Source organism: Mizuhopecten yessoensis, unplaced genomic scaffold, assembly GCF_002113885.1.
Source record: "Mizuhopecten yessoensis strain PY_sf001 unplaced genomic scaffold, ASM211388v2 scaffold9385, whole genome shotgun sequence".
NCBI lineage: Eukaryota > Metazoa > Mollusca > Bivalvia > Pectinida > Pectinidae > Mizuhopecten > Mizuhopecten yessoensis.
Genome location: NW_018408021.1, coordinates 27,131 through 37,255, shown reverse-complemented (window position 1 = coordinate 37,255; position 10,125 = coordinate 27,131). Strand labels below are relative to the sequence as shown.

Below are 10,125 nucleotides of genomic sequence, written 5' to 3'. Positions count from 1 at the left end.
GCGTCGTCCATGAGAACAGCATGGGAAATCCGTCAGCGGTTCTGGTATGTATATATAAATATACATGTTTCAATATTAAAAAATATTTCAATTGAAAAAATTAATGATTGATAATGCCATATTTCAATTTGATTTCATGGTTTGAGTCATTTTCAAGTGTTATTACCAACTGTTTTTGCTCACATTTCAAGGGAGATAATAATGCATGTATATTATTTTTATTTACAGGATGGACATTAGGTTTCAGCCGACCTGTGACCAATGTCGCAAGCGAACTACCCCAGACCGACAGGTAAATATGTTTGCTATTAATCACCTTACATTGCTGTAATTCATAAAACTGTATGTATCCTGTCGGCATGAAGAAGTTCAATTCATTCTCCCTGATCAACATGTTGCAGTTATATACCACAACTATTTGTGTTAATAAGTGTTTTATGAAAATTCAATTTCAATGTGTCACGAAAATCATGAGGAAATTCACAATTAGTTGCCTTATTTCATTCACTTGTCTGTACATGTATGTGTTAATTAATCTGTTGTACTATTCAAGCATCCATGCGAATCAAGAGTTAAATTACATGTTTGTGGTTCGTTGTGTTCATGACTTAATATTTTTAGAAATATTTCTTTTACATTAAAATATGGAAAGGTTATTTATTCCTTTAATATAACCAAATCAATTTATAGTCGGGCAACGCCACGTGGCATTCTAGTTAAAAAAAGTTCTGTCTGCCTTTGCTTTTGATGGTGAATTGGGTAAAAAGCCCCTGATGTCAATTGGGGAAAATATCTGCAGTATGTATTAATAGAAACCAACGTACATGAAACACTGGTTTCACCATTTGTTTACCCATATTGATATTTGTAGAGCCACTTTTCTGTCCTTCTTAGACTAATTCCTTACAATATATACTGGAATCACCCTGTCTGGATATCTGTCTGGATGTCTGTCTGTCGTCCACAGTAATTTGTCCGGAAAACTCCTCCTTAATTAACAGGTGGATTTCATTGAAACTTTGCTTGAATGATCAGTATCTTATGTAGTTTTTTGGCACTAGCATTTTAATTTGGGATTTCGACCCTTTTTGATGAAGTTATGCCCCTTTTTGCCAAATACTTGTCTGGAGAACTCCTCCTTAACTAACAGGTGGATTTCATTGAAACTTTGCAAGAATGATCAGTATCTTATGTAGTTTCTTGGCACTAGCATTTTAATATGGGATTTCGACCCTTTTTGATGGAGTTATGCCCCTTTTTGCCAAATCCTTGTCCGGAGAACTCCTCCTTAACTAACAGGCGGATTTTATTGAAACTTTGCATGAATGATCGGTATCCGATGTTGTTGCGCACTGGCGTTTTAATTTGGGATATCGACCCCTTTGTGCGAAATACTTGTCCGTGCAACTCCTCCTTAACTAACTGGTGGATTTTGTTGGAACTTTGCATGAATGATCGGTATCCTATGTTGTTTCGCACTGGCATTTTAATTTTGGATATCGACCCCTTTGTGCGAAATACTTGTTTATTTTTTTGTTATATTATTTTTTGTGTTTTTAATAAAATAGTGATTACCATAACTCATTACTGGTGGGAGACTATATTGATTTGCATAAGTAAGCCTTTAGCAGACAGTTCTGGTTTATATAGGAGCGGGGTATTTGTTAGCCTTTAGCGTACAGTTCTGGTTTATATAGGAGCGGGGCATTAGTTAGCCTTTAGCGTACAGTTCTGGTTTATATAGGAGCGGGGTTATGAGTATGAGTTTATGTGTTCGTCCCATGGGGCTGGGAACTGTGAAATATTAATTCAGATAATTTACAACTTCATTTCCTTCTACCAATTGATGTAAAATTTACCTGAATTATGCTAATATGCTAATATTTTTTTTTACAGGACTGTCTTGCTGTAAGTGGACAGAACCCTGGTCAGATATATCTAGGAAGGTGGTCTGAGCTCTAGTTGGGTGATTTGGCGTCTGGGGTATCTGAAGCTGGATAGATTTATGACATTTCAGCTGCATTATTCACTCCTTAACAAAGTTTTTAACCCTGACGAACACCATTATTGAGGTACAAGGACCTTTATGGTGACATGTGGGGATCCGATATCATGTACCCCTCCGTGATAGTCCTGAGGGGAACATGTAATCATACTGAGTCAAGTGCTTCATATTGGTTGTTTCCGAGCTGGGGTTAAATTCTCTTGTGACTGGATGGTTGGGTGCAGCTGAACTAGGGTAAATCTATTTTTGCAACAGTACCTCTTGCGTCGGAAAGTCTGACTAGGGTAAAGGTCATCTGGTCCAGAATATCTGACTGACGGACTATCACGGCCTGCCAGCCCCCGGAGGAGGGTAAATAATTGCATGAAAATAGTTGATTAATAATTGTATGAAAATTCCACTAAACCAATTTGGTTCGACCTTGTATTCTGATATATACATTAAATTTGGCAAATGTATATGTTACAAACATTTTCTATATCAATATTAACATATCAAAGATGGCTACATGTAAATCTTGATCTTGGTAACATTGAGAAAATACAAACTGTATCAGTTGCACATAATTATCCCCACAAAAAAGATTCAATAGAGGTAATATATACTATACAGCTGTTCTTCAAAAGTAGAAATGTACTATGTAATCAGTTTAGTTACTGTCTGCTTAAGTAAAATGTATATATGAACACTTTCAGATAAATACATCCAAAACTATCAAAATTGATTAAATGTAGACCAGTGCTACCAAACAATTCATTCCATGAAGTACCTGTTCATCGAGCATAACATAATCAAGTATATTGTTGTGTATTTTTAGAGGAGGCGCCGTCCACGGCGCAGAGGTCGTCGCCATCCCGATCTCTCCCGGAGGAGGCGCCGTCCAAGGCGCAGAGATCGTCGCCCTCCCGATCTCTCCCGGAGGAGGCGCCGTCCACGGCGCAGAGATCGTCGCCCTCCCGATCTCTCCTGGAGGAGGCGCCGTCCAAGGCGCAGAGATCGACGCCGTCATCCCGATCTCTCTCCATATGCCCCCGGTCCATAAGAGGTAATTGACACTCCTGGAATTAATTATGAAAATGAGCAAGTAAAATGTTCATTGCAGTTGATTTTTATTCTCTTGAATGTTGACCTTGAATGTAGCTAAAATTTTGAAAAATAATTTCCATCAAAATTGGTCATTATATTCAGTTCAGACCTGAGTATTTAATCCTATCTATATAGTAGTTGCTGTCATAAGAATAAAAATCTCATGTTTATCTTAATTTTCTTTCATGAAGGACACGGGGGACGTGCCTGGAGGTGGCACTGAGACACTGCCATGTTTCTTGATGGTTTGACTTTCTTCACACTGAGGTAAATAACAATGTTAAAATAGGTGAAAATGACCGTGGGATCTTTGGTGCTGTTATATTTTTCTGGTTTTACTTCAATTACAGTCTGTTGATGATTTTACATACCAATTTTCTTCCAACCTAATTTTGACACTTGTGTTACCATTCTGACAAGTAGTCTTTTTGTTGTAATAGAGCTTTAAAAGACAGACATTTTATAATTTCAATTTTTAATGCAGTTTATTTCTTCTTTTAGCCACAGTGTGGAGGCAGTCAAAAGGGCCGTGCTAAGGGCCCAAGGGTGTGACATAGTGGCAGGTCTGTGTCGCCGTAGAGCGGGGAAATTCCGTTAGGCAAGGTAAGCAATATCAAATTGAATTAACCTGATTTTAGAATATGTATGTGTTTTTACAGATCAATAAAAAATAATAATGCCTTGAAACTATCAAGACTATGCAGTTATCAGAATTAATTTTGCTTTCAGGGCCTGTATTTATGAAACCATTTTCATGCTCAAACTCAGATTGTGTGCTCCTGCCCATTTAAAATTAAAAAAATAGGTTCCTGATATATTGATGAAAGATTTAATAAATAGACTTTACTTTTTTGCCATGTCAAATGATTTAGGCAAGTGATAAGACAATTGGTGTAAGCAGAGAATTGACACGACACTCTAGCATGATAACAGTTTCATGAATACAAGACCTTGGCCAATATCAGTATTAATGAATCTGTTCTCAAACTCAAACTCAGATTCTGTGCTCGTGCAAGCCCAATATCTTGTTTAGCTGATAAATTAATAAGCTTCACATTTGTAAGCGATTTCGAGGTACTCTAGGGGGACCATTTTCATTGTTAACATTTGTCTTTTTCACTTATGTTAACCAAACTTAATACTTGTGCATCTTGAGAGCTTGGGGAAAATGGAGTCTGAGGTGTGTTAATTTTTACCAGTGTTGTTATGGCCCTTTATTATCTGTATGGAACTTTGTCCACAATTTCTCTTTAGTACCTTGTTACATGTTGGGATGTCTTTTGTTCAGTTTCACTTGATTGTTGACCTTTGCACATTTTTCTCTTAGAAGTTTTTCCGCTGGTGTGTGATGTGTAGTACGTGTTACACCCTGCATCATTAAGTCGGTCCTTATCATGGCTCTACTGCCTTAATTTAAAGACATGTCTTGATGAATCACAAGGTCAAAGGTCAATGTCATTAACAACAGAAGGCCAAAAATGGTCTCATTTCAATATGGTTTTGTCAGTCAACATTTGATAGTTTCATCTACTTGATTGTCTTGAATACTATATAACACTACTTGAGAAGGATGTTTTTCACCTAGCTTAATAGATGTATGTGGTAACCAAGTTAATACTCGAGAAAGTTTGAATGAGGTCTACCTTGGTGTATCGTGCACCTGCTTATGGTGCTTTTGTTTCCATCATTTCCTACTTTGTGCATAATTTTCAGACATCTGTTCAGTTATCTGTCTATCTGCAGTACCTTTCATCTTGCTCTTTCAATAACTGAACATTGTGCTGGTCTAAATAAATTCTACAAGGCATTGTTTATCCCCAAGCCATCCTCACCACCAGCCAAAAACACTTGTATCAATTGTGAAACAAGGAAACTGTTGTTATTAGAGATATTATTTATTGTATACCTGGAAATATTTGCTACAGTTTAATTTTTGCCATTTATGCCCTTTTCACAACGATGGCAAATTTATAATTATCACTTTGTTTTGAGATATCAATGCGTAAATTGTGTTTATATATCATTATACATTTCTCTTACAGTACGATGTTGGGTTCCAAGACTGGACGCATTCGAAGCATTAGTGCCTTTTCCTGAAGGTATGAGAATTTCTTAATTGTGCAGAGTTAAGATGAAAAGATCAACTTTTTCATTGAAAGATGGGTTCTCGCTGACAAAAAGCATCATGGTTTTATTTCCACTATCAAAAAAACTCTGAAATTTCAATGCCAAATCAATTTACAATCCCATCTGGTCATAAAGATCCTATTGCCACCATTGTCTATTAATTGTGTTAATTAAATTCATTAACATAAGAACCTTCATTTATTCTCAAATCATTACTGGTAATTGCAGATCATTTATGATCCACTATATATTAAAGAATAGAGTCACATAATTGCATCAGGTAACTGAGCAATCACTCAGTTTTTTCCCTATTTAGTATGAAAGCGATAATTTTCATCTCATTACAAAATTACATATTCACAAAGAGGTGCAATACAAGTATACAGAAAATATATAATTGATTGACAGGGGCCATTTTTATGTCAACGACGACATATTGGTATTACTTTGTCGGCGTCGGCGTTTGCGACGTCCGAAATAAGGTTTCCTAGCGATAACTAGAGTTCTCTGGGGTTGATTGAACTCAAACTTGATACACAATATACCATACCAATATAGCTCCGACAAGTTCGCATTTCAGAAGTTCACGTCCATTTTGGGTGGAGTCATGCCCCTTTTATTGCCAAATAAGGACATTGTGTAGTAAATGCAAGAACTTTTTTATTTTTTAATCAATTCCTTTCAAATTTTGTACGGTAATACTAGAAGCAATAATGTTGAACTTATATTGTCGAGTTTCAACTTTTTGCGTTTACGCGATAACTCCAGCCAAAACACTTTTCTTACTAAAAGCGCTGAGCAGGCAACACATTCACTCCTGTGGAATTCTTGTATATATTTAGCAGCGGGAACCCATATTTACTGGTAAACTGGAAAATTTATAAGAAAGAGAAGGAAATATATAAGGCCAAAAAAAATGTATGTTTCGGGTACCCCGACTTACCCTAGTTTTTACCTTTTTACCATAGCTGTTGTCAGGAGGTTAAACAATACTAAACTAAACCAATCGACACAAACGAATATCTCACATAAATGCACTCCATCCAGATTTAATTGGGATAAATTGATGGATGATTCAACAAGGCAACTATATATATATAGACCCTCTCTGCTTCACAGGCTGGTATCAAAACCAAATTTAAACCCCATATTATTATTTAAAAGATATAAAAATATGTTTGGTGATTTTTGTAATTTCTTAAATTAACCCCCCCCCCCCTCAAAAAGAAAAAGAAGAAACCCCACTTACCCTATTTTTTATAGTCATGTAACCTGAAATATACTAATTTTGTTTAGAAAACAGCTCGACACTTCTTTTTTCTGAAAAGAGTAATTACTACATACTGTAAATAGGAATGGGTGAATTACCATTAACAAAATGCTTTGACCTTGTAAATAATCTCATAAATAACTCCTCAGAACTTTAACGTAATCGCTGCTTTAATAGTTTCCTTAAGACATCGGACAGAATTTGTAAAGTTGAAGGTCAAGGTCACTTGATGCTCAGTTGAAACATCTGTTTATCGGCAAATTTACAAAAGGTTGAGTTATGAAGACTGACTGCAAATTAAAAAAAGGTTAATGTTTCAAGGTCTAATGTTTTATGCGTCAGAGGTCAAATGTCAAGGTCACTTACATATTTCTTTTATAAATTTTCCATTGTTGAAAGGGAGCAGTATGATTTTTGCTACCTATTGCATCAGATGAGACTGAAGGTCAAACCAAAGTGCTGTTATATACATCATAATGTGTATTTTTGACGGCATAAGCAAAAGCAATGCTAAAAAAGAACAATTTCATAAGATCAGGTTGTTGATGGGAAAAAAAGGTGATTGTTATGTGATTGAGCTGTTTTTTTTGTAGGAGATTGTCCAACGTCTCGGACAGTCACCTGGTCAGGGTTTTCGAATGCGTGGAGTCTAACTCTAGATGGATGACTTAGCAACGGAAATATTTGGAACTCAGTTGGTTTAGTCATTTCTCAACTTCGAACTGTCACTTCTTTGACAATGCATTTAATTCCAAATACAGACATGAATCTGACACGAGTATGGCTTTACAGCATCATGATTGGAACATCAGGCCTGTGCGGTCGGGCTTGATGGACCAATGGACCGCCATGTGTGTTGTACTGCTCTGTAAATCTTGTGCTGGAGGATTGTTTGTGTCTGGACTTCCATACATTGTGAAAGAATGGACAAAACTAGTTGGGACGTGACTAAATCTTCTTGAGGCTTCATCTATCTTCTTTGCTGGGAAGTCTGTCTATTGTCAAGATGACACAAATTTGAAGAATCCTGACCTCAGGACGGAAAGATTGCCCCATAAGAAAACAAGGTAAGTGTAGCTTGATACTAAAATAAAACAGCTGGGTTTACTTTCCTTTGCAATGAAAGGAAGTTTAACAAAGTTATATTGGAATCGGGATGACTGTCAATCTGTCTGTAGACACAACATTGTTCACACTACAACAGTTTCAAGAAAAAAGCGACACTTCCCAAAGTACTGCAAAAAATTGAATGATAAGTAAACCATAAAGAATAGAGTTACTTCCCTTGTTTATAGAGTTATGACCTTTTAATGTGCACATATTTAATGATACTTGATACTAAACTATCTTACATTGAGAGGATATGATTTGAATGTTAAGATGAAGTCAAATAGGGAATTGGAGGTAAATCCTGTAGTTTGAGGACGGTTAGAAGAATTTTGTGCAGAACAAAACATTTCTTGGGCAAAAGGGAGTCAATTTTGTATGAAAAGAATTCAAAAGAATGATTTTATGAAATTTGACATGGTGATACACTGAAGTATAGATTTGCAATAGGGATTGAAAGAAATCTTAGGTCAAGGTCAGTTATTAAACAAGAGGCCCATGGGCCTGAACGGTCACCTGAGTCCTACAGTATTTATTTTTGTTGTTGAAATATGTACCAATTTGAGTACAAAATAGTTAAGTATAATGTTAACTTAAGTTTGTCAGGACCATGAGCTGATCATTCCTAGAACGAGGTTCAGTTAAATCGGCCTATTAGAACTTTTCATTTCAGTTTGAAATAGTTTTTTCAAAATGGCAGCCGTGGCGGCCATATTGGATTTCTGATCGACCCGAAAAATAACAACACTTGGTCAGGGAGATGTCAGTAACCTTCCCATGAAATATTAATGAAATCCCTTTGCCAGTATTTCAGCTTAAGTTGAAAATGTAAAACGGACGACGGACAGCAATAGGTCACCTGAGCTTTAGCTAAAAATAGCTAAACTGAAATTTTGGAACTTTTGAAAGACTTGCTTTGTTTTTATTACAAATCTCCAAAAATGCTATACTTAACATATATTACAAATGTGATGTCTCCTGGGGAAAAAGAAGTCTAAGGGTATGCTTATAATATTTCAATAATATTATAATAGTAATCAAAATATCACTACCAAAAATTAAAAATATTTCATTTTAATATTTTTTATTTTTTTGCAGTACCTAAACCTTGTAAAAAAAAAACAGAAACAGAAAAAAGTGATGTTGATACATTTGACTTTGAGGAAGCCTTGCTAGCCTGGAAAAATGTGAAGGAGAGGAGAATCTATGAACAGAATCAAAGTACTGAAAGTAGCCAAACTGAAGACTGTGAAAGGGAATTCTCTGTGCAGTATCGCGACTGACTGCCTGTAGGAACAATTGACAAAACAGAAAAAAAGTGATGTTGTAAAAACTGAAGGATATGTTCGGGCTTCATTTGACTTTGAGGAAGCCCTGCTAGCCTGGAAAACTGGAAGGAGAGGAGAAACTATGAACTGAATCAAAGTACTGAAAGTGGCCAAACTGAAGACTGTGAAAGGGAATTTTCTGTGCAGTATCGCACCTGACTGCTGTAGGAACAATTGACAAAACAAAACAAAAAGTGATGTTGATAAAAACTGAAGGATATGATAGGGCTTCATTTGACTTTGAGGAAGCCCTGCTAGCCTGGAAAACTGAAGGAGAGGAGAATCTGTGAACTGAATCAAAGTACTGAAAGTAGTACATGTTTATGTTCCTACATGTTTATGTTATGTTTTTTTCTCTCTTATATATATAGCTTGTTCTAGTACTAAGGTTAGGATAAGGTCACTAAGTGAGATAACACTGGCCAGCTGGTCGGAGCAATACACCCATGTGGTAAGGTTGGGGTAGCTGGCTCGCAGTATCTTTTCATTTGTGTTCATTGTAACTTGTATATATATAATTTTCTTTTCTTGAATTTCTGTCTCTGTTTAACATTTTTGGTTGCTCAATTTACCAGGTAAGTAAGTTGTAATGTTAAAGTCTTGTTTTTATCTTAACATTGTCTCTAAGCTCCATCAGGTTCACCAATATTGTGCCTGGCGGGGATACCCCATAAGTCGGGCGTGTAATTCTGGGGAATTATACCCCCAATTAATTATGTTGTTTTTTGCCTGCCTTATAACATTGTATGTTGTACATAATCACATAAATTATATATGTTGTTAATAAATCTTAGTACCTGTACATATAGCAGCATACATGAACACATAACAGCATACATACATATAATAGCATATATACATACATACATATAATAGCATATATACATACATATAATAGCATACATACATACATACACATAATAGCATACATACATACATATAATAGCATATATACATACATATAACAGCATACATACATACATACAACCAACAGCATACATACATACATACATAGATATAATAGCATACATACATACATCAGCATACATACATACATACATACAACAGCATACATACATATAATAGCATACATACATACATGCATACATACATACACACACATACGCACGCACACACACACACACACATAGCAATTAGGACTAGGGTGCCCTCAATTAATTGTCGATAGTGGTCATTGTTTA

General features: G+C 35.8%; 1 long non-coding RNA gene across 1 annotated transcript; it reads left to right on the top strand.

Annotated features, from left to right (window-relative positions):
- Nucleotides 1–9,756, top strand: LOC110457984. The gene is made up of 9 exons (XR_002463751.1): nt 1–44; nt 229–292; nt 1,897–2,356; nt 2,823–3,050; nt 3,283–3,358; nt 3,593–3,694; nt 5,134–5,190; nt 7,082–7,555; nt 8,694–9,756. It is a non-coding gene; the product is annotated as an uncharacterized LOC110457984 (long non-coding RNA).
- Nucleotides 9,757–10,125: the final 369 nt, after the last annotated feature.